We start from the raw sequence: 22,146 nt of genomic DNA on the forward strand, positions 1-22,146 counted from the left end.
TTGAAGGGACACTGGTCCACTCGAACATGTGGCAGGCCTTCCCTTCTCTCCCAGTCCCTCTGCCTTGCTAAAAAACTGTTAGATGAAAGTCCTAAAGCTAGCCACCAAGGTCTGTTCCCTTATTTGGCCACTTCCTCCTCCTGAGGCTGACAACCAAGGTCCAGCAATCAAAAGGCCACCTTTGCTTACCCAATTAACTCGCCCAATTAAAATTAAACGCAGCATCCTAACATGGGGTTTCTCCCTTTACCTTTATAAACCTCCATTTGCCCACGTGCCATCTCTCCTCTCTCTAATCAGAGGCAGCCCTTTGTCCCTGTGGGACAAATACCCCTTCCCCTTCTTCCCTGCCCCCTACCTCTTTTATCACCCCATCCTGGCCCATCCTAACACAGACTTCCCGGTTTCCTCCTCTTAAAAATCACACCTGCACGGCCATCGGCTGCAGTTTTCTGCCTGGGTCAGAAAGCAGCCACTCTAACTTTTCTTTCCCACTTCATTAAGGATCTCTCTGTGAAAACAGGTGTTGGGGTGTGGTTTGTGCCTAATCTGGGATCCGGGAGGAAGCCCCCACTGTTCGGGGGTTGGGTCTCCTTCCCTCTTGAACTTTATAGAAATAGAATCAGACAGTGGGAACCCCTGTGTGCCTGTGCCCACTGGCCTGAGAGACTCATCTGTATTGTTTTGTGCATCAGTAGCCGGTTTCTTACTGTGAGTAGTACTGTTCCATTGTGGGAATCTATCCAGCTGGTTTACCCAGTCTCCTGCTGATGGAGGTTTTGGTGCAGTGTTCAGTTTGGAGATACTGTGAATCGAGCTAACGTGGACATTTTCAGATAAATCTTCTTGAAGACACGTGCTTTCATTGTTTCCTGGTAAGTACGCTGAAGTAGGGTTACTGTAGAGAGATATGTGCGAGTCAGTTTTCTGTCACTCTAACAAGTCGAATGACACTTTCACAGGAGTCACATATCAGACAGCCTGTGTATCATTTTAATGATATTTACATTATGATTTATAACAGTAGCAAAATTACAGTTATAAGGTAGCAACGAAGTAATTTTCTGGTTGGGGGTCACCACATCATGGAGAACTGTATTAAAGGGTCACAATTAGGAAGGTTGAGAACCACTGCCTTAGTCAACTGAAGAAGGGAACAGGGCTGGGCCTGGAGTGGTCATCATTGTCGCCTCTGGGTGGGACTTGCTGATAATCAGTTACATGAGTTCTGTGAGGATGCCCAGGGGTCAGGTGCACCCATGATTTAGAGACAGGCTCTCTGCACCATGGCAGTCAGCGTCCCTCAGCCTCTACCCTACAGTCCTCCTCCTCCTCCCTCTTACCTGCCAGATCTATCCTGAAGTTGGAATTAGGAAGTGATACTTCTGCCCTGAAGGTATTTCAAGAGCACAGCTGCCGTTTTCCAGGCTGCTGTCCAGCCCCTTCCTGCTGGTCTACTGACTCAGTCTTCCATGGGCAAGCTAAGTCCAGTCAGGAGCTGAGAGTCGGGTTGCCAATGCACGAAGGGATTGTGAGGAGGCTGGCCTGGCGGCTCAGGCCTGTGTGAATTAACTTTCCAGGATTTCCCACTTCAGGCTGCTCTGAGACATGATAGAAAGGAGTCTGCAGATGTTGACTTCAAGCTAGACTGGCAAGGATTGCTGGTCCTCACTCAGGATTCTTAAGCAAGAGACCTCAGTCCCTCTGCTCCCTGGCTCTGGTGCCATTCCTGGACACCCAAGAGTACGCAAAGGCAGCTGAGGGGCGGCAGGCCCTGGGCCAGGCTCTGCACAGACCACCTGCCTTGGCTGTGCTGCTGTGGCGGCGAGGGCAGTTAGTGACCTCGGAGCCAGGACCCCTGATGCAAATCTCTGGTTGTGATTTCATTTTCTTGGAGGAAGGATGTGTTATGGAGTACCTGAAGAGAAAAACTCCCGGGAGGCCTGAAGAAGTCGAATGCAGTCTTTATTTACCGCCAGCACAGCCTCGGCCTTCAGTTGGTTTGAGCTTTTAAGGGCAAAAGAAACACGATTGTGAAGTATACAGAAAGCAAGTGTTTACAGAAGCTGTTTACAGAGGTGGAGAGATAACATTAAACAGCCAGGCAGTTGACCTTTAGCTCAGGGTCATGTTGTATAGGAATTTAGGGCTGGTCCAGAGAGCAGTTTTGCCCAAGATGGTTTTAGCACTTAAATGTTCTTAGGAATACTTTCATGAGATGGCCTAAGTACAGTTCAGCAGCCCTACAGATAGAACCTAGTACCTCACACACGGAACAAACACTGGACCCCAGAGCCACACGCCCAGCCCATGCTGTGCCTTGGAAAGAGCACCTCCTCTCTCTAAGAGGTATGGCCAGGGAAGCCAGAGTGTGCTTCTTTAGGTGATCACTGGGGAAAGCGTCCCAGTAACCAACCCACAGAGCATGCTCCACACATTTCGTCGATAGCACACCCAGGCTCTGAGAAGTTTGAGATCAAGAACATGGTTTAGTTAGGCTCTTTGCTATGACTGCAGTTAGTAAGGACCATGGACTCTGTGGTTTAGGAAGACGCGGGACTGAAGACACAGCTCAGTGGCAGTGTTTTCTTAGCATTTGTGAGGCCCTGGCTTCCATCCTTAACACATACACATAAGCAAACATAAATCTAGGTGTAGTAGTGTGACCTATGGCCTCTGCTACTCAGGAAGCCTAGGCAAGAGGATTGCTTGAACCCAGGAATTTCAGGACAAACTGGGCAACTTCGCCAAATGTAGATGCCAAAACAAAAGAGCAGAGCGTATGGCTCCCCTGTTCTGGAGGCTGAAGCCGAGGTGGAGGGGCCGGCGGGGCTGGTTCCCTCGCAGGCTCGCAGGGAGGATCTGCCACTCCCAGTTTCTGGTGGTTGCTGGTGACCTTGGGCAGCTCTTGACTTGCAGATGCACTGCCAAGCTCTGCCCCATCTTCACATGTATGGAAGTCTTTGTTTAAATTTCCCCTTTTATAAGGACGCAAGTCATATTGCATGAAGGGGCTGCCTTCCTCCAGTGTGATCTCACTAACTGCATCTGTAATGACCTATTTCCAAATCGGGTCAGACTTGAAGGTCTTGAACAAGTATATTTTGAGGTGATGCAATTCAACAACACACAGCACTAGAATTCCTCACCTGTTAGACTTTTTTTTTTTCCTTGTAGGAGTCCAAAAATTTGATAATATAGTTTAAAGGAACCAGAAAACAAATTCCTAGGGCTGAAGAGTTGGTAAAGTGTTTTCTGGGAAAACAGAAGGATCTTGTTTGACTCCACCACCATGTTAAGAGAGAGAGAGAGAGAGAGAGAGAGAGAGAGAGAGAGAGAGAGAGAGAGAGAGATTAACATTTTTAATCCCAGCTCTTGGGAGGTGGAGGAGGGAAGAGGACCCCTGGGGTTTGGCCAGAGACTAATGGAATTGGTGAGCTCCACGCTTACAGAGAGACCCTACTTCAGAAACAAAGGTGGGGAATGATTAAGGAATATACTTAATGTTGAACTCTAGCCTCCATGTGCCTAAGTACACTCATAGACAGACAGACAGACAGACAGACAGACAGACAGACAGACAGACAGACACACACACACACACACACACACACACACACACACACACCATACACACCATATTTCGAGTCTAGAGCCCTACCTTGGAATCTTCCTAAAGTCAGGTGTCACTGGAGATCTGTCATTGCCTAGAGGTGTTATCTAGTCATCAGCAGCCCCTGACTGGCTGGTGGAGATGTCCGGTTAGACATCATCCCCCCCCCACCCCCCCGACTGGCTGGTGGAGATGTCCATCTAGACATCATCAGCCCTGACTGGCTGGTGGAGCTGTCCATCTGACATCATCAGCCCCTGACTGGCTGGTGGAGGGTCAGCTCAGATGGCTGATAGGGGACTCAAAGGTTCTAGGAGAAGGTAGAGCAAGCCCCTGCCCGGAGGGAGAATAATGACTCAGCACTTGCTTCTCTTTCAGCTGCACAGGCCAGACCTTAGAAGAAGGCACTACATCCCAGAGTGTGCCTTCCAGATGGAGCAAAACAAATTTCATTTCTCAGTTCGCACTGGAAAGCCCTCCACCCCGGTATGGCAGGGAACCGCAGCTCTGGACAGGTGGGGATTTGTCATGTGTCTGAGGCATGAATTTGATACCAAGTTCTGGTGCAAGTGGGACATATCAAAACTGCCTAATAGTGAATGGGGCTAGGTGAACGTTCACCAACACAAATGCTTCCCTCTTCTGTCTCATGCACTCTGGAGAAGTGACCTAGGCTTTCCTGAGAAAGAATAGCCCTGTTGGAACACTCCCTTCTGATTAACTCAAGGAACCCGGAGAATAGAAGGGTTTTTATTAAAACTCTATGCCCAGCTGGTTCTCAACAAATCACTGAATCTGACATGAGTGTCTTAATAACCAGAGACTCACTCAAATGCCACAATAGGGGGCTGCCTTGACATCTTATTGACACAAAGAGTCACATTGAAGGAGACCAGACGGGTGACATTTAGATGCATTTAGATGAGAATCAGCCAGGCCAGACATGAGGGGGGACCTTGGGTCTAGAAGAAGGTCGAAGACAGACTGTTAAATTTAAAATTGTAAAGAAAGAGTTCTGTGGTGATCTTTTATGATTAGCCCAGGATATAATACAGGCAGATGGCGTGGTAAATAAGTTTAAAGATTTAAGTCAATAAACAATGAATATGGAATCAGCTTAACCAAGTAAGGGATAGCATGGCTCAGCGGGTTCACTGGTAGGGGCCCTAAAATTTCCCCGGCTGCCACCCTCCTAGATGTCCATCAACAGAAGGAAAAGTGGTGTGAATAGACCACAGAGCATTAGTCCGCCATGCCGAAGAATGGAACCCAGGCATTTGCAGCCAAACAGAAGCACCTGGAGGATGGTGTGGTGGGGAGGATGGTGTGGTGGGGAGGATGGTGTGGTGGGGAGGATGGTGTGGGGAGGATGGTGTGGGGAGGACGGTGTGGTGGGGAGGATGGTGTGGTGGGGAGGATGGTGTGGTGTGGGGAGGATGGTGTGGGGAGGATGGTGTGGTGGGGAGGATGGTGTGGTGTGGGGAGGATGGTGTGGGGAGGATGGTGTGGTGGGGAGGATGGTGTGGTGGGGAGGATGGTGTGGTGGGGAGGACGGTGTAGTCAGGAGGATGGTGTGGTCAGGAGGACGGTGTGGTCAGGAGGATGGTGTAGTCAGGAGGACGGTGTGGTGGGGAGGATGGTGTGGTGGGGAGGATGGTGTAGTCAGGAGGACGGTGTAGTCAGGAGGATGGTGTGGTGGGGAGGACGGTGTAGTCAGGAGGACGGTGTGGTCAGGAGGACGGTGTAGTCAGGAGGACGGTGTGGTGGGGAGGATGGTGTGGTGGGGAGGACGGTGTAGTCAGGAGGACGGTGTAGTCAGGAGGATGGTGTGGTGGGGAGGACGGTGTAGTCAGGAGGACGGTGTAGTCAGGAGGATGGTGTGGTGGGGAGGACGGTGTGGTCAGGAGGACGGTGTGGTCAGGAGGATGGTGTGGTGGGGAGGATGGTGTAGTCAGGAGGATGGTGTGGTGGGGAGGACGGTGTGGGGAGGATGGTGTAGTCAGGAGGATGGTGTGGTGGGGAGGATGGTGTAGTCAGGAAGATGGTGTGGTGGGGAGGACGGTGTGGGGAGGATGGTGTAGTCAGGAGGATGGTGTGGTCAGGAGGATGGTGTGGTCAGGAGGATGGTGTAGTCAGGAGGACGGTGTAGTCAGGAGGACGGTGTAGTCAGGAGGACGGTGTAGTCAGGAGGATGGTGTGGTCAGGAGGACGGTGTAGTCAGGAGGATGGTGTGGTGGGGAGGACGGTGTGGTGGGGAGGATGGTGTGGTGGGGAGGACGGTGTGGTCAGGAGGATGGTGTAGTCAGGAGGATGGTGTGGTGGGGAGGATGGTGTGGTCAGGAGGATGGTGTAGTCAGGAGGACGGTGTAGTCAGGAGGATGGTGTGGTGGGGAGGATGGTGTGGTGGGGAGGACGGTGTGGTGGGGAGGATGGTGTGGTGGGGAGGATGGTGTGGTGGGGAGGATGGTGTGGTCAGGAGGATGGTGTAGTCAGGAGGATGGTGTGGTGGGGAGGATGGTGTAGTCAGGAGGACGGTGTAGTCAGGAGGACGGTGTAGTCAGGAGGACGGTGTAGTCAGGAGGACGGTGTAGTCAGGAGGACGGTGTAGTCAGGAGGATGGTGTAGTCGGGAGGATGGTGTGGTCAGGAGGATGGTGTAGTCAGGAGGATGGTGTGGTGGGGAGGACGGTGTAGTCAGGAGGATGGTGTGGTGGGGAGGATGGTGTGGTGTGGAGGACGGTGTAGTCAGGAGGACGGTGTAGTCAGGAGGATGGTGTAGTCAGGAGGATGGTGTGGTCAGGAGGATGGTGTGGTCAGGAGGATGGTGTAGTCAGGAGGATGGTGTAGTCAGGAGGACGGTGTAGTCAGGAGGATGGTGTAGTCAGGAGGATGGTGTGGTGGGGAGGACGGTGTAGTCAGGAGGATGGTGTGGTGGGGAGGACGGTGTAGTCAGGAGGATGGTGTGGTGGGGAGGATGGTGTGGTGTGGAGGACGGTGTAGTCAGGAGGACGGTGTAGTCAGGAGGATGGTGTAGTCAGGAGGATGGTGTGGTCAGGAGGATGGTGTGGTCAGGAGGATGGTGTAGTCAGGAGGATGGTGTAGTCAGGAGGACGGTGTAGTCAGGAGGACGGTGTAGTCAGGAGGATGGTGTGGTCAGGAGGACGGTGTGGTGGGGAGGATGGTGTGGTGGGGAGGATGGTGTGGTCAGGAGGATGGTGTAGTCAGGAGGATGGTGTAGTCAGGAGGATGGTGTGGTGGGGAGGATGGTGTGGTGGGGAGGACGGTGTGGTGGGGAGGATGGTGTGGTGGGGAGGATGGTGTGGTCAGGAGGATGGTGTAGTCAGGAGGATGGTGTAGTCAGGAGGATGGTGTAGTCAGGAGGATGGTGTGTGAATAAAATAAGGCAGACATCTAAGACAAGGGCCCCGTGTTTTCTCACATGTGAAAACTTCCAACGTCAATTAAATGTGGAATGGTCGTCACTAGAGGTTGGGGAGGGCTCAGGATGGAGAAGGGTAGTGGGATTTCAGTCTTTTTTCTAGTTAAACATTATCCCCATCCCTGGCGCGTGCGCGCGCATGTGTGTGTGTGTGTGTGTGTGTGTGTGTGTGTGTGTGTGTGTGTGTGTGTGTCTGTGTGTGTGTGTGTCTGTGTCTGTGTGTCTGTGTGTCTGTGTGTGTGTCTGTGTGTGTGTGTGTTTCAACTGTGTGGGTTCTGGAGATTGACTCAGGTCGTCAGGCTTGGTGGCCTGTGCCTTTGCCTGCTAAGCCACGGTGGGTGCGTCCACACTGGCCCTACAAGCTGGCTTTGAACCTAATCCCAAAGCTAAGCCACAGTATTTACAAACATGATTCCATTATTTCAGAGATGCTTCCCCCACACCTCTTCTACCCTGGCATCACTTTCCTTTATTCTAGGAGCCACAGGCAGCACGCATAGGCATATTGGAAAGAAGGTCACAGGTTTGGGGACAGGAGGTCAGTTCAGATCCTGTTGGGCCTCTCACAGGTGGGGCTTCAGGTCGAGCAGGGGGCGCCTGAGGCAAGGGACCTGCTAAGGTCCTCCTTAATTATCAGGTCACAGTAGTGTGGTGGAGGTGGCAGGGGGAGGGGGTCGAGGGAAGGATAAACAGGCCATGCCCTCTGTGCTTAGGCCCTGAGTTTTGCGAGTGAACAGCAGAGTCTGTGAGGGTGGCGTCCGCCCGCCTGGCTGCAGGCAAGTGCTATCAGAGGACGTTCCAGGCAGGGAATTCGGAGTCTGAGTGATCCAGCACCACCGAGTGCGGCCCCTCCCACCAGCACAGGCATGGCTGTGCAGCTCCTGCGGGAAACCCTGCGCGTGATCCTCGGCTCCCTGGTGGTGGTAAGCCAATCCTGCTTTTTCTTTTCGTGAAGATGCAGCTGTCCAAAAGCACTTCCCTGCAAGCTGGGGTGTTTAATAAAAAAGGGAATTCATTAATTAGTTAGTTAATTAAGAGCAACCCTGCTGTCCCTAACTTCCAGCTCCCCGCCACGTCTCCGCTGAGCACCTAGCCATTTGGTACTTTCTGGTCCTGGCGGCAGGAGCATCAAGTTGACTTTGTCCGTCTGTCTGTTGGTCTATCTGCCATCTGTTTGTCATCTGTCTTGTTGTCTGGCAGTGCTGGGAATGGCACCCAGGGCCTCACGCATGCCAGGCTGTGCCCTGTCTGCTGCTGAGCCACAGCTCCAGGCTGCTGTTTCAAACACTCTCCTGAACAGTATTTCTTCATTCGGGGACGGTGGCTCCCCAGTTTCTGCAGCACGGAGAGGACTGGTAGGTTCCCAGCTCATCTGGTTTTCCTGGGCTGCCCCGTTTAAAGCAGTAAACCCTTACTCCTCAGTCCCAGGAAGCACATGCCATGAGAACCCCCAACTCCAAATGAACCCCCATGGACTGGAGGTTCTCCAGAGGGCTCCTTTAGCCCATGGAATCCTCACCTCCCACGACAGATTTTCTCCCGAGGACCCTGACAGACAAGTTCCTCAATGCATGGCTCTGTACCACTCCCCTCCCACCCAGACTCCTGGTCACCCTGTCATGGAGTGTGTGTGTGTGTGTGTGTGTGTGTGTGTGTGTGTGTGTGTGTGTGTGCACGTGTGTTTTCAGTGCTAGGTTGAACTCAGAGCCTTGCACATGTTGAGCAAGTACTCTGCTGCTGAGCTACAGACCAAGCCCAAATATGTATTTACACACACACACACACACTACATACATATATGTTTGATTCTTTTTTTGTCCCTGAGATAGGGTATCATGCAGCCAGAATGTCCTCGAACTTACTCTGTGGCCTCGGATGGTCCTGAACTTCATATGCCCTGACCTCTACCTACCAAATGCAGAGATTACAGGTGTATGCCATCACGCCTACCTCAGAAAACAAACAAACAAGAAATTAAAAATAAGGGAGTCAGAGGTGGTCTGGAGATCTAAGCTTGAAGGGGGTGGAGCCCAGTGGGAGCAGGGCACTGAGCAAGGACCCAGCTCTAGGCTGGAGCACTGAAAAGCAAAGTCAGAGTAGAGGCCATGCCCACTCAACTAAAGGCATTTAAAACTTGCTTTCCTCATGAATGTGTCAGTGCGTGACTGGTGTGGACATTTTTAGGGGTGCTCGGAGCACAGTTGTGGCCAGCCACTGGGTATCACCAGGTCTAGGACCTCAGGCCCAAATTCCCCAAGAATCTCCTTTAGCTACAAAATGACTACCATTCTAGTCCTCTCTATAAATTGACGGAGGAGTTTCTTTAATAATGCTCAACACTTAGTGTGGTAAATCTGAGAAGTCTCTAGTCCTTCCCCTAATTCCAAAAGAGTCTTTCTTTGTGCTCTTTGAAGGAGAAAACACAGGCACTCCACCTGCCTTCCAGACTGCCCCGGGGCTGCCGCCAGCTCTTAAACTTCCCTGACCTCCTAGTCGCCTCGTCCAGGGTCCTGAGTGCCTGCCCAGGGCCTTCCCAAGCTGCTCATGCTGTGGCTTCTTTCTCTTGCTCTTAAATTCTTCAGGCTGGTCACATGGCTAGCACACAACCATAGTGTGGCTTATTATTGACCTCAGCATTAGCTAATCTTTATCAAAACCCTGAAGTGGGCGAGGTGCCTCTGTGGCTCAGGGCCCAACTCCTTACAAAGTCATAGACTCCACCGCTGAAGTCCTGGTGTCACAGGAGCGTGATCGGTGAGCTTGTCTGATTGGCTTGTGTTTGCTCGCTGCTGAATTACTCACTGTTTCTCAGTCGGCTGCTATGAATGAACATGAATCAGATAGGAGCCAAAGTTCCCTGAGGTGGCTTCCTTTTCCCCTAAAGTGAAAGCAGGCCACAGGGGACTATCATCTCCTATCTCCTCCCCTGGGCATCACTCCCTAGGGGCTCAGGAGGGGGAACATAACCCGGGCTGAACCACACAGTCTTACACCTGTTGAAGTCTACAAAGCTTATAATGCCAGACCCCTGGGCCTGGGGGCCTCTTCCTAAGCAGCATGTGACCCTATGAATTATGAAAAGGAAATCATATGAGTCACTGCACATTACAGGAGGGAAGGTGGAGACTTTCCATTCCTTCTTCTCCTCTCTGATTCTCAAGACCTAAACGGGTCTTTTTGGCCAAGCAAGATTTTCTTGGTGTGGCTGAACTTGGGTCCCATTTTGGGCTGGCCCTGAGAGCAAACCAGATCTGCTCCCTGGATTGTGGTGGAGCCATGCCAAGGGCATTGCTTTGGTGGAGTCAGGATGTGACAAGTGGCTTGGGAGCCTCTTCAGCCTGAGGGACTCTGGGTCTCCAGGGTCCTCCAAGCTTCTGCCATCTCCTTCCACATGGGCTCCCATCACCTTCCTCCTGGGTCCCATCACCTTCCTCCCTGTTCTCCAGGCTCTGCCCGATCTTGTGTTTCACTGCTCTGTGTTATAGGTTCTGCCTCCCACCAAGGCTTCTAGCCAGGTGGAGGTGGGGGTGGGAGTGGGGGTGAGGAGTGGGGGGTGGGTGGGTGGGGAATGCAACCGCTTGGACCATGCAAGGAGTTGGTTTGGGCTCCTCTTCTGTGGGCCTCTTTCTCTAGAGCTCCTGCTATCAATGGATAAAGGATAGTATCAAAGATCCTTCTTACTAGAGGCTGCAACCACGGGAAAGATGCTCCGGGGCAGAAACAGCCACGGTACACAGTCTTTGAAGTCCTTCTGTGCTCTCTCTATAGAAGGAGGCTTGAGGTGACCTGGTCCAACACCCTCATTATACAGGGGAGGAAAGGGATGTCCAGGCAAAGAGATGTTTTGTATCATGTCACATGGTTAGTTCTTGGCTAGACAGACCATTTCAGTCTCAAAGCACATGTATGCCTGCATGATTCGTCTCCCCTACCCACACACCCACTGGCAGAGCACGAAAACTACTTGAAAACTACCCATCCCCGTCCTGTTCTTATGCCGGAGTAGTACCTGACACACAGAAGGAGCTCAATAGAGGTCAGCTGTTGGTTGACTGATGAGCTCCACTCAGTGCCCTTTCTATGACTTTGCCAAATTTGAGTCGATAGCCAAACCTCTGGACTCTTACTGCAATGGGTCAGTAAGTAGACAAATCACCATGAAGACAAACAGAGGGGCTGTGACTCACTCGCCTGCCTTTGGCACACAGAGAGGTGACCTCACCCACCTCCAGGCAGGAAGAATTGCTGAGTTACTCACTTGCTGTCCAGCCCGGCAGGGCTTCAAGTTCTCCCCGACCATCCATGAGGCCCTGTTGAGAAACCAAAGACGGTGCCGGAGCCAGATGGGCGAACACTGTGCCACTGTGCAAAATGGTCCACACGTGTGCTCTGCGGCTCTGTGCCGAGAGCCTGAGAGATACGCACACCAGTGAGCGGGTGATGGTGGCGCCCCTCGGGGTCAGCCTGATTTGGAGCTTCAGGGAAGGTGACATGATCTTGTGCAGTGTGAACTACTTCTAGCCTCGGTTGGAAATACAAATGAAATATCCGCATGTATTTAAATAAAGTCTCCCTGAGAATTCAAAACGGCTTTGCTGTCCCGCCTCCTCTCCTGGCTTCTCCGTGTGTCTCCCTTCTCTCTTCCTAGTCTGACTGGGCTGTGGCTAGCAGACCCGACAGTTCAGAAGTCTGGCTTACTCATAGTAAAATGTCTCAAATGCAGTGGTGCCGAGGACGAGCTGAGCTGCAGATATTGGACCCCTAAGGAATGAGGTCAAAGGTTTTGTCGGCCAAGGGACCAAATAGCTTTCTGGTTCCATGGACACAAATTGCCCCTCCAACCAACAACCTCTTTTTTAATAACCTCCTTTCCCAGGCCTGCACCCTCAGAGACACAGGTCATTTAGCATCTAAATGGCTGGACCGTCCCCTGGCAGCACACAGTGCTTTGACACTCAGGGAGGCAGCTCCCAGAAGTTTAGGATGCTTCCCAGTTTCCCTGGGGGCACTTTTCCCGCTGATTTGCATCCCTCCGAGACTTCCTTATGGAGGGCCTCCCTCCTTCACAGGGAAGGTAGGAATCGAGAGAGAAGGAGATGGAGGAGAAAGTGAGGCCCACAGAGGACCAGACAGAAAGCTGCTTTAGAAAGAAACCAACTGAATTTGTCATAGTTTTATTTAACAGTAAACTCCCAATGGTCTTGACATGTCTACACGGAGCTTCCGGGTTTTTGCATCCCAGTAACCAAGCTAGGCTGAAAATGTTCCCATTCCTGTTCCCACAGGTGTCTGGCCTACTTAGACTTCCTTCAGGAAAGCCCCCAGGTGCTGGAGGAAGCTGCAGAAGGTTAATGTCACGGTGTTGAAGGAAGAGTAGACTAACTTTTGGAACCTCCCTTCCTCCCTCCCTCCATCCCTCCCTCCCTTCCTTCCTCTCTCCCTCCCTCGCTGTCTTTTTTTCCCTTTCTTTTGACCAGTTCATGTAGCCCAGGCTGTCCTTGAACTCCCAGAGGACCTAAGAATGACCTTGGACTTCTGACCTTCCTCCCTCCACCCCCTGAGTTCTGGGATTCTAGGGCTGCATCGCCACACCTGGTTTATCTGCTGCGGTGCGGGAGGTGAGGGGGTGGGGTGGGGTGGGGTGGGGTCCGTGCCTGGCCACCACTCTACCAGCTGAGCCTGGTTCCCAGCCCTTTGGCACCAGTCTTGAGCAGAAGGAGCTCTCCTGGCAGGAAGCTGGCTGGAGTCTGTGTTTCCTGCTCAGGTCGGGTTTTGGAGTCATAGACTTCAGGACCTTTTCATGAAGGAGCCTCAGGGGAATCTGCACCTGGCTGCTGTTGCGGGTGGGGGAGGGTGGGGGTGGGGGAGGGTATGGGGTGGGGGAGGTGGGGGTGGGGGGGTGGAGGGCCACGGAAGTAGGGCCAGCAGAAGTTGCACAGATTTGCAACTCGGCCACCTGGCCGTGAACCTGCTGGTCAAGGGATAGAGGAGAGATTCAAATGAAGCCAGCCAAGCCAGCTGAGGGAAGGGGGAGGAAGAGAGACCTGCAGGCACCACAGCCTCCACCACTCTCACCTAAGCCACAGAGCCTGAAAGGCCAGTTTGGTGAAGGGGTGGAGAAGAAAGATTTCTCCTCAGCTGAGGGAAGGCTGAAGCCAACAGGAAGGTAATTGCTGAGGCTCGCTCTGCACGGTGATGTCCAGATGGGCCTTCTCATTTCCGCTCCTTTCTTCCAGGCTGAATGAAGAGTTTCAGCCTCACAAGAGGCAAGTGCTTCCCCAGGACCTGCGTGCAGAGTCACAAAGGGGCCCATCCATCCACTGTTTGTAGACAAGCTTTCAGAGAGCTGCCCTTGCCCGGGGTTCTGTCTAAGACCTGTGATGGCTTCTGTCCTGAGGGTATGGGGGAAGTCAGATGGCCTTCTCTGGGTCTAGGTGAGGTGAGGCTATGTCCTCCATCATCTCAGGAAGACTGGACACCTGTCCAGGGACCTTCTCTCATTTCTGGGCAGTATTGCCCACAGATGTTTTCTACCAGGGACTGGAGACCCCTACCCTGTCAGAAAGGCATCTCTGATTCACAGAGCTCTGTCGCTCAGCAGTCCCTATCGGCTCACCTCAGATGTGTCAGTTGTCAGCCAGCGCTGGGACATGCATTTCTATACCCTTCCAGGAGTGTGTGTGAAGTCCTGGGGTCCAGTACCTAGCCCTTCTCCACCCGCCCAACTCAAATCTGAACTCTGGAGCCCCTGTGCACCCAGCTCAGCAGCCTCAGGCTAGAGCGTCACTTCCCACTCCCTCCACTGAGACAGAACCCCAGGCCAGCCCAGCTCTCAGCTCATCATGGCTTCGGAACACCCCAAAATGTTCCAACTTGATGCCACTCCCCTGCCTCTATTCAGCGAGTTCCAGCCCCATGTGATTTTTCTAACCCTTCCATCCTTCCGTGTGCAGCCTCACCCCCTCACTCCCCACCCCCATCCCCCACCCCCCACTTACTACCCTGTGTCATGGCTTTGCACTTCACATTCCAGAAGCATCTGAGGCTGCACTGCTTGGAACACCTTCATCTGTTGCCTTCTGGACAGATTCGACCCTCACATAGGCAGACACCACTCTCTCTCTCTCTTTTCCTCTGGAGACAGGGCTTCTCTGTGTAGCCCTGGCTATCCTGGAACTCACTCTGTAGACCAGGCTGGCCTCAAACACAGAGATCCCCCTGCCTCTGCCTCCTGGGATTAAAGGCATGCGCCATCCCCGCCTGGCTGTTTTTCCGCCTCTTAGCACCCATCCTTGCACTGAGCTCTGCTGTCTCGTCCCTCCCATGCAGCTCAGGGATTCCTGTGAGGCTCCTGCTGCCTGGTGTCAACACACGCCCCGCCTGGCACTGATGCTCAGTGCAGGAGAATTTAGAGATGGGGAAAGAGGAAGGCTCTGCACCTAGGTCAGAACTTTTCTTAGTTTTACCTGTAGGTCAGAGGCAGACCCGGGATAATGCTAGAGACACCCCATTCTCACTCCTGCCTGAGTGGGCCAGCCTCTGAGAGAGCCCCTCGGTGCCACACATTCTTGCCCTGAGCTAGTTCCTGCTGACCCTGCTGCAACTTCTTCTCTTTCTTCCTTCCTTCCTTCCTTCCTTCCTTCCTTCCTTCCTTCCTTCCTTCCTTCCTTCCTTCCTTCCTTCCTTCCTTCCTTCCTTCCTTCCTTCCTTTCTCTTTTTCCCCCCAGACAGGGTTTCTCTGTGTAGTTTTGGTGCCTGTCCTGGAACTCACTCTATAGACCAGGCTGGCCTCGAACTCACAGAGACCTGCCTGGCTCTGCTTCCCGACTGCTGGGATTAAAGGCGTGCACCACCACTGCCCAGCTTCCCTGTTGCAACTTCTGATCTGCTCCTCCCCGCTCAAGTATAGTCCCCAATCCACCTGCTGCACTGCTGTGTCTGAGGCATGGCCTAACACAGCTGTGGGTGCGGAAAACCCTAGGAGGGCTCGAGGTCTAGCAGGGGAGACAGGCCATGTACCTGAATCACATCTGTTTATTAACCCATTACCGGCCCGAAGGGATTGTAGCTCTTAAAATAAGGGCCAACCAATTAAAACACGTACCCTTCACAAAGATTAGCAGCCACACAATAGCTCTTGTTCAGCCAGCCTTTTGCCAGCCTTTGCCACCCCAACGGCTCAGCTGCTTCAGCTGCCTCTGACCCCAGGGCATCTGGCAGTACTTAGCGACAATGAATATATCTCTGCTTAATGAGGACCTCCCTTGCAGGTACTGGGAGAAGAGTAGAATGTTCACTGAGGCCCTGTGTGTCATGATGTGGTCTGTAAGAAACAAAGATGTCTAGTTGTAAGAGGAAGGGGAAGAACAATGGGATAGTCACATACAAAGGGACTCTTGTGTCAGTGAGAGTCAACAGGCCGGATGTACACACAGCAAGGAGAAAGAATACAGATGCATGCAAAATGAAGGGGCAGCGTGGGATTTGTAGCGCCCGACCATTTTATGGAAATCTCCTGGGGTTCTTTTTTGTACACAGACTCTCTAGGTTGTCGAGGCTGGCCTTGAACTTGTGATCCTCCTGCCTCTGCCTCCCAAGTGCTGGAATTATAGGAATGTACCACTATGCCTGACTCACCTACATAAATTTAAAAACACCCAAAACTGTGCTATGGTTCTTTCAAGGCTATTATCTATAGAGACATAGAGATGCATATACACTCTATAAACACACGCGTATCTAAGAACAGGTATCAGATACATTATAATTGGTGCCTGCTGGGTGAGGGTGGGAGCGGAGATTAGAGGTAAAGGGTAAAAATGCAGTAACACCCGCTTGAAAGGGCTTTGCACAACCTGGTCATAATTGTACACCACAGTCAGTTTCTTCCTCTGCTGTCATGGTATCATACAAAACAAGGCCACCCCATTCCAGCCAGTCAACCTGAAATGCCCGGGCTTCTCAGGGGCCTGGGAATTTTACTCTTGTCTGGAGGTCTTGGGAATGATTTCACTCAATTCCCCACATGAGAATCGTGACCCGTGGAGGGCAGGGGAGCGGCTCCAGCCATACAACTTCACAGCCGTGGGAGGACAGGACGGAGGGGCTTTGCTCTAGCCCCAGGCTCTGCCAGGCTCCATTTTCCAACTGCGGAAGCCAGCATGCCCTCGCGTTTGTTTGGAGGGCTTGGCTGTGTGTGTCTTATCACATGGGCACCCGGTCTGAAGGCAATGCTTTGTGCTCGTGTGCAGGTCAAGGGGAAGGCCTCCTGATGAGTGGGGAGGCTCTGTCCTGCTCTATCAGTGTTGTTGGCTGTTTTCCTTTCCAGGACAACGGCCTCAGAGCTCGGATGAGCTCACCCTCTCTGGACAGGTGAGAGCAAAACCCAGGCTTCCGTGGGAGGGATCCAGGTTGGAGGATATGATGTCACCACAGCACGGAGGCAGGAGAAGGGATTGAAGGGACCATCTTTCCCACAACCTGTTCGGTATTCTCTGGCTCTAACCACAGCGGATCTAGAACCCTTGCCTCGTGTGGGCACAGCACGCTGATGTCAACAGTTTGCTGGGCCTGCCGGTCCATAGAGCTGCTGAGAGAAGAGTTGCACGGGTATTAGCATGGGCCCCGGGTCAAGGTTTATGGCTGTCATTTTCTAGCAGATGAGGTGGAACAGTAAGTTCTCAGAGAAGCAGCTTTCAAAATGACTTCTACCCACGGTGCCCCCCAAATCCTTCATGAACCACGTGTCTGACCTTGTGTTGTTGTTGTTTTTAAATCACAGTGTGTGTACAGAGGGGGAAATTGCACATATCAAAAAAACAAATCTTCAGAACCTATACATGCTCATAGAACCAGCACAGAACATTCCCAACCACAGGAGCCCCTCACACATGTCCCTTTCAAGTGACTACTTACCCTCCAAAGGGTAGCCATGCTTTGAACACCACAGTTGGGAACAGTGTGTGTGTGTGTGTGTGTGTGTGTGTGTGTGTGTACTGCACGTTGATGTGTGTGTGCATACGAAGGTCAGAAGCCAACATCAGATATCTCCCTCTAGCCTGTCTTATTCTTATCTTATTCTTGGGGACAGGATCTCTCACTGAATCTGGAGCTCATCAGTTGGTTACACTGACTGGCCGGTATGCTCAGGGATCTACCTGTCTTGGTCTGCCCAGCACTGATATAGATTACAGGCCTGCATGGTCATGGGTGCCAGGGATCTGAACTCATGTCCTCATGCTTTACATCAAGCGCTTTATCCAGTGAGCCATCTCCACAGCCACCCCTTCCCTCGGTTTTGACTTCATCAACGTCAGGGTCAAGAAAACCTGCACCGGCTGACTCAGTTGTCGCCTGCTGGGTCTGGGAATGCCAGCCAGCACAGTCTTGAGTGTGCATCCTTTCTAAGTCCTTCAGTGACATGGATGAGAGAGATAGTTCTCTTTGTGGCCAGCCAGAGATGGAAAAAAAAAAAAATCCTCTGGAGAAGGTCAATGTAGCAACCAGCGGACGGAGAGGAAGCAAGTGAGCAATCAATCTCGTTTGTCTCCAACTTAGATCTATAGCAAAGCATCATTCCCAGTCGGCTCTTGGGAAGAACGCCACTCAGTTCTAATATGCACGTATCATTCAAGATCAAAGCCCCCTTGAAATGAGTCCCTTGCCCCCACTGCACTCCATGTGAGACAGTCCCAACCTGGGGGCCGCTGAGGCTTACAGGGAAATAAGCAACTGGCCTGGTCACTAAGGCCCACACTGGGTTGGCAGGAATCCAGATGATCAGCAGGGGACCCAGGCTGGTTTCCAGCTTACCCTGGACACGGACACTCAAGCCCTAAGCAGTGGTTGAGGCACTTTGCTGAGTACCCTGGCCACACTGAGGGAGGGAGTTCGCATGGATGAGACAGACATGACACAGGCTTGAGACATAGACTGCCCTCCCTCCCCCCACTGAGGCCTCTGGAGGAAAGTGCTCTGTCATGTGGCCTCTGAACTTTAAAGATGAGTTACTGGAAACAAGCATCATGTGTGGGTAGCCACGCATGAGAAGCAGTGCCTTGCTGTGTTCCAATTGCTCTTAGACCTTTGACTCTGGAAATTCTCTGGAAGCCAACGACAAGCCAGAGTCCTTTTTCTCTTAGGAGTGTTTCTCATTTGTGGAAAAGAGTGGCATGAGCTATTAACTCCCTCTGCTTTTCTTAAGGACGTCCTCGTCAGAGTGCTGACTGGCCACGGCCAGTCACAAAGTACTCAGTAAATAGTCACAGGACAGACTTTCCTAATAGCCAAGTCACCATTTACTCAGCAGCTTCTGGGCTCCAGAATGTTTCCAATTTGATTAACTGCCTCAAAAGGTAGACACGGCCTTTTTTATTTGACACTTGAGAAACTTAGGTAACCCAGTAAACAGCAATGTTGAGATTTGACCGGGTGCACATGGCCCCAATGCCCACGTTCTCCACAGAGAAGGCCAGCACAAAGACTGGTACAAGGTGGGAGCTGGGGTGGGGGGATCCTTGCACCTTAGTGAAAGTCCTCAGGGTGGCATAAACCTGAAGTAAAGAAGGCAGACTCAACATCCCTAACACTCTTAGGAGTGTTGTCCATTAGCACCCAAGAACCACAGCCCCGGGGGACCTTGGTGGTCCCTGAGCCCTACCTTCCTTGGGCAATGAGAAAACCCATTTAAAGAGGATATACAACTGGCCCAGCACTAACCAGTGTAAAATGAGGGGGGCATCTCATGAGTCCTTACCCAGTATCCTAAGGTCTTCTCTTTGCCAGTGGCCCTGAAGTCTCTCTCCCTCTGTCCTGACTTCCTTGCAGCAGGGCAGGCAGGTTTGATGTAGACAGGGGACACACCACAGTAGAACCATGAGAAAGCAGGTGACCCTGGAGTGGCTGGCAGGACCTCAGAGATGAGGCCTCTGCACTCCTCATGGTCCTGATGAACTTGTTAACTCTGAGAGTGAGCTCTGGACACACTTTGTTCCTTTGGCCTTGCCTGGCACCAACACACTGCTCACTGCTACACAGAGGGCACCTTGCTCCTTATAGATGTTGGGCAACCATTACCCAGGAGAGAGGGACTCCAGGAGATCTGGATAGGAGGAACTCTCCAGTAGACTTTGACCTCTGGGATGAGATCATGGCCTGTAGAAGCAAGAGCATTTTATAGATCAATAAACGCAACACAACCCGGCTATTATGGAGTGTCAGGTGTTGTGACACTCTGCCTTGAATTCTCCACTAGAGGAGGAAGCAAAAAGAAAATGCGTTTCAGGTCAGTGGCCTGCCCAAGGTCTCAGCCAGATAGGAATGGCATCAAGCATCAGTCACGGGGCACTTACAGAGCCCGCTGGTCTCTCTGCCTGCCACAGGGAGGTCTCTTGCCATCCTGCAGGCGTAGCTGAAGCCAGCCTGCCTCACTCATCCCCCAGTGGGCTGCTGCCCTGATGGAGAGGTTGTCATATCAGGGCTCTGACCTGGTACCGATGACAGACAGTCCTGCATCAAGATAGTCACGTGCTGTGGAACTGCTCCGAGGACAGACGTCTGTGGTTCCCGGGCAGAGAAGCTCAGCACAGTTTGCCAAGGTCATGGAGCTACTAAGTGGCAATGCTGACAGGAGCCAAGTGCTGGCGAGAGCAGGCAGCTCCATGAAGTACCATGCTGCCGGTGACAATCAGGAGCGTCTTCTCCACACATGTGACGCTGCAGCTGTCCTTCCCAGGATGTGTCCCTTGCACGGGAAAAATGGCCCCCAGCTACTTCTAGATCCAGTTAGTTATTGAGTCAGGGACAGTCTCTCCGTAGGACTGGAGCATTCCTACAGAAGCGACACAGAGACCTAGGGAGGGGGCCATGTAGCTTTGGCGTTAACTCGAAGAGTTGTCATCTTTGGAATGACACAGGGTAGGATGATTCTACCACCCAGTTCTTCTAGCTCTTCCGTTTAAACGATCTCAGCAGCCTCAGCTGCGTATCCTTAGACACGATGGTCAGGACCTGGCTCTCCGTCATATTCTCTGTCACACCCAACCCCGTGAGTGTCCTTCCTGGAAGGTGGGTCCCCAGACTGAAGACAGTGCCCCGACAGACCAGTTGGCTCTGCTCTGGTACCATAACTGCACGAAAGTGACCATAGGTAGTGCTCTGGTGGCCACCTGGCTCACAGAATTCCTCTCTTGACAAGCGGGATTTCCCACTGAGTGGCTGGGACAGTGAGGGTGTGATGAGTATTTGCAAAGCCCTACACTGTGGAGGGAACAAGCTGTAGCCAGAGTTCAATGTTACGAGCCAGTGAGAAAAGCAGGGGCTTGGGAAAGTACTATGAGCAATCAGGCCTGATAGCCAGCCGCTTGCCTAGCAACTCCAACTTCTATTGTATTGGAGTCGATCTTGAACTCGGGAGTAGGAGGTCCTGTGGGGGTGGGAAGGCGTTTCTGCTGTCTGTCTCTCAGCTGAGTGAAGAAGCCTGCCCCGCAGGCAGCCCACTGCTCTCCTCTCCTCCCCGGAGATGAATCAGCTGGCTGGGGAACGCTTAGGCCTTGGGAAACAAGGAGCTAGCCCTGGCCGGTGAGCCCCAGCTGAATGGAGGTACTGTTCTTTGTGCTGGAGCCGTTTCCAAAGCAGTCCCATCATCATTTTCATCCAAAGCACTCAAGCTCGCCTCTAGTGCTTACCCATACAAATCATACAATGGCTGTCCCTGAAAGTGGGAAGACTGCCTGTGTCCTCTCAGCGGCCTTCTCAGACCAGCGGGGAGCCGTTGTGAGGACAGGTGAAATATCACATGTGACAGGCTTGGGATGAGGTGGGTCCATGCTTCTGTTCAGGGCCGAGGGCTCCCTCCATGTCTGTCTTCTCACATACTGACTGGCTGCGGAGAGCGTAAGGAGCCTACCAAGGATGCAGAGTCAGCACCCTGGGGAGCTGTGCCCACCCCGATCCTGTGAGGTGAGGTCAGCAAGGATGCTGGCCAGCCTGGCCCCAGGGATGGAGCAAGAGGGAGGAAACTCCAGCCACTAGCCAAGTTCCCAGAGTCCAGTTGAAGTGACTCTCACAAAGGCTGTGAAATGCTCCAACATCCGGGAAGCCAAGCAATGAAGAGCAGCTTTGCTGACTGTCTTCCTGCGAGCACTCAGGCAATGCTCGGCAAGGTCCATCGTGTGTTAGCAGGTGCTGCTTCCCCTTCACAGAGCTCTGACCTTTCTAAAGGCCTGCCGCGGCAAGATGGCGTCAAGGGTCCCTTCCTGTGCTCCCTGGACTTGTCCTCGCTCCAATGTGACATGACGGGAAGCTCCGGATTCAAAGGAGAGGTCAAGTACACACAATTTTCCTGAGGAGTGAGGCACCTACAGTATCCAATGCAGGCTTCCGAAGGGACCAACGGATCAACTCACCTCACCGTTTTTCTTTTTCTTTTTTAAATTCTTGGAAGTGATGTCCCCAGAGGGACAACACAAGCCTTCAGACTAAAGCAGAGAGGTCGGTTAGCCCTCTGGCCTGCCTCAAAGGCAGGATGAGTCGTGACCACTAGGAAGCTGCTTAACATCCAAAACTAGGAGCTCTTTGGGAAGATCCTGACTCAGTAGATCTGGCGTGGACCGGAAATCACTGACCCCTAATGATTCCATCATTCACAGGAGGCCTCCGCATGACGGCTGGGTGCCCAGATGCCTTTGGTTTGAAAGGCTCCAAGGAGAGTTCACTGTCTGCATGGAACATCCTGTCAATCACTCGCCTAGCTCCAGCTGACAGCACTGGCTACGTTCCCATCACGCTGACCACCTTCTCAGGGTATGTCGGCAGCAAACGGCCAGATCCAGCCTTCTTTCTGGAAAATGGAAAACAGGGAGCGATCTCCTTCCCACAGGGCCAGTGTGTGCCTCATGAAGAACAGGCAAGAGGAAGTCACAGACAGAGAAACGGCCCATGTTTCCCAGGCCTGGCCTAGAGGATAGCTATGCTTCTGCCTGCCCTTGCGTTAGTTCACTGGTTACTGGTTCCCTCAGGTCACAGCGCCTTCGCCTCTACTTGCTGTTAGGAAATGGAACACTCCCGACACCCATGGAATACTGTACTTGGCCCCT

General features: G+C 52.5%; 2 long non-coding RNA genes across 4 annotated transcripts in view; both read right to left on the bottom strand.

Annotated features, from left to right (window-relative positions):
* LOC143273883 (uncharacterized) overlaps positions 1–12,441 on the bottom strand; it is an 18,825-nt gene extending 6,384 nt beyond the window's left edge. For 2 of the 3 annotated variants that reach the window (XR_013052142.1, XR_013052141.1), the window contains exons 1-3: positions 11,310–12,441; positions 1,919–2,007; positions 711–898 (exon numbers count right to left, since the gene is read on the bottom strand). This is a non-coding gene — a long non-coding RNA (uncharacterized LOC143273883). Of the gene's footprint in view, positions 1–710; positions 899–1,918; positions 2,008–3,661; positions 3,731–11,309 lie in introns of those variants that run through there. The other variant, XR_013052143.1, reaches the window with a different exon arrangement.
* A 2,628-nt stretch (positions 12,442–15,069) lies between these two features.
* Positions 15,070–21,305, bottom strand: LOC143273885 (uncharacterized). Its single transcript, XR_013052145.1, has 3 exons — positions 19,537–21,305; positions 18,807–19,204; positions 15,070–16,640 (listed from the first exon to the last, which is right to left on the bottom strand). It is a non-coding gene; the product is annotated as an uncharacterized LOC143273885 (long non-coding RNA).
* Positions 21,306–22,146: the final 841 nt, after the last annotated feature.

This window comes from Peromyscus maniculatus, chromosome 6 (assembly GCF_049852395.1).
Source record: "Peromyscus maniculatus bairdii isolate BWxNUB_F1_BW_parent chromosome 6, HU_Pman_BW_mat_3.1, whole genome shotgun sequence".
Classification (NCBI taxonomy): Eukaryota; Metazoa; Chordata; class Mammalia; order Rodentia; family Cricetidae; genus Peromyscus; species Peromyscus maniculatus.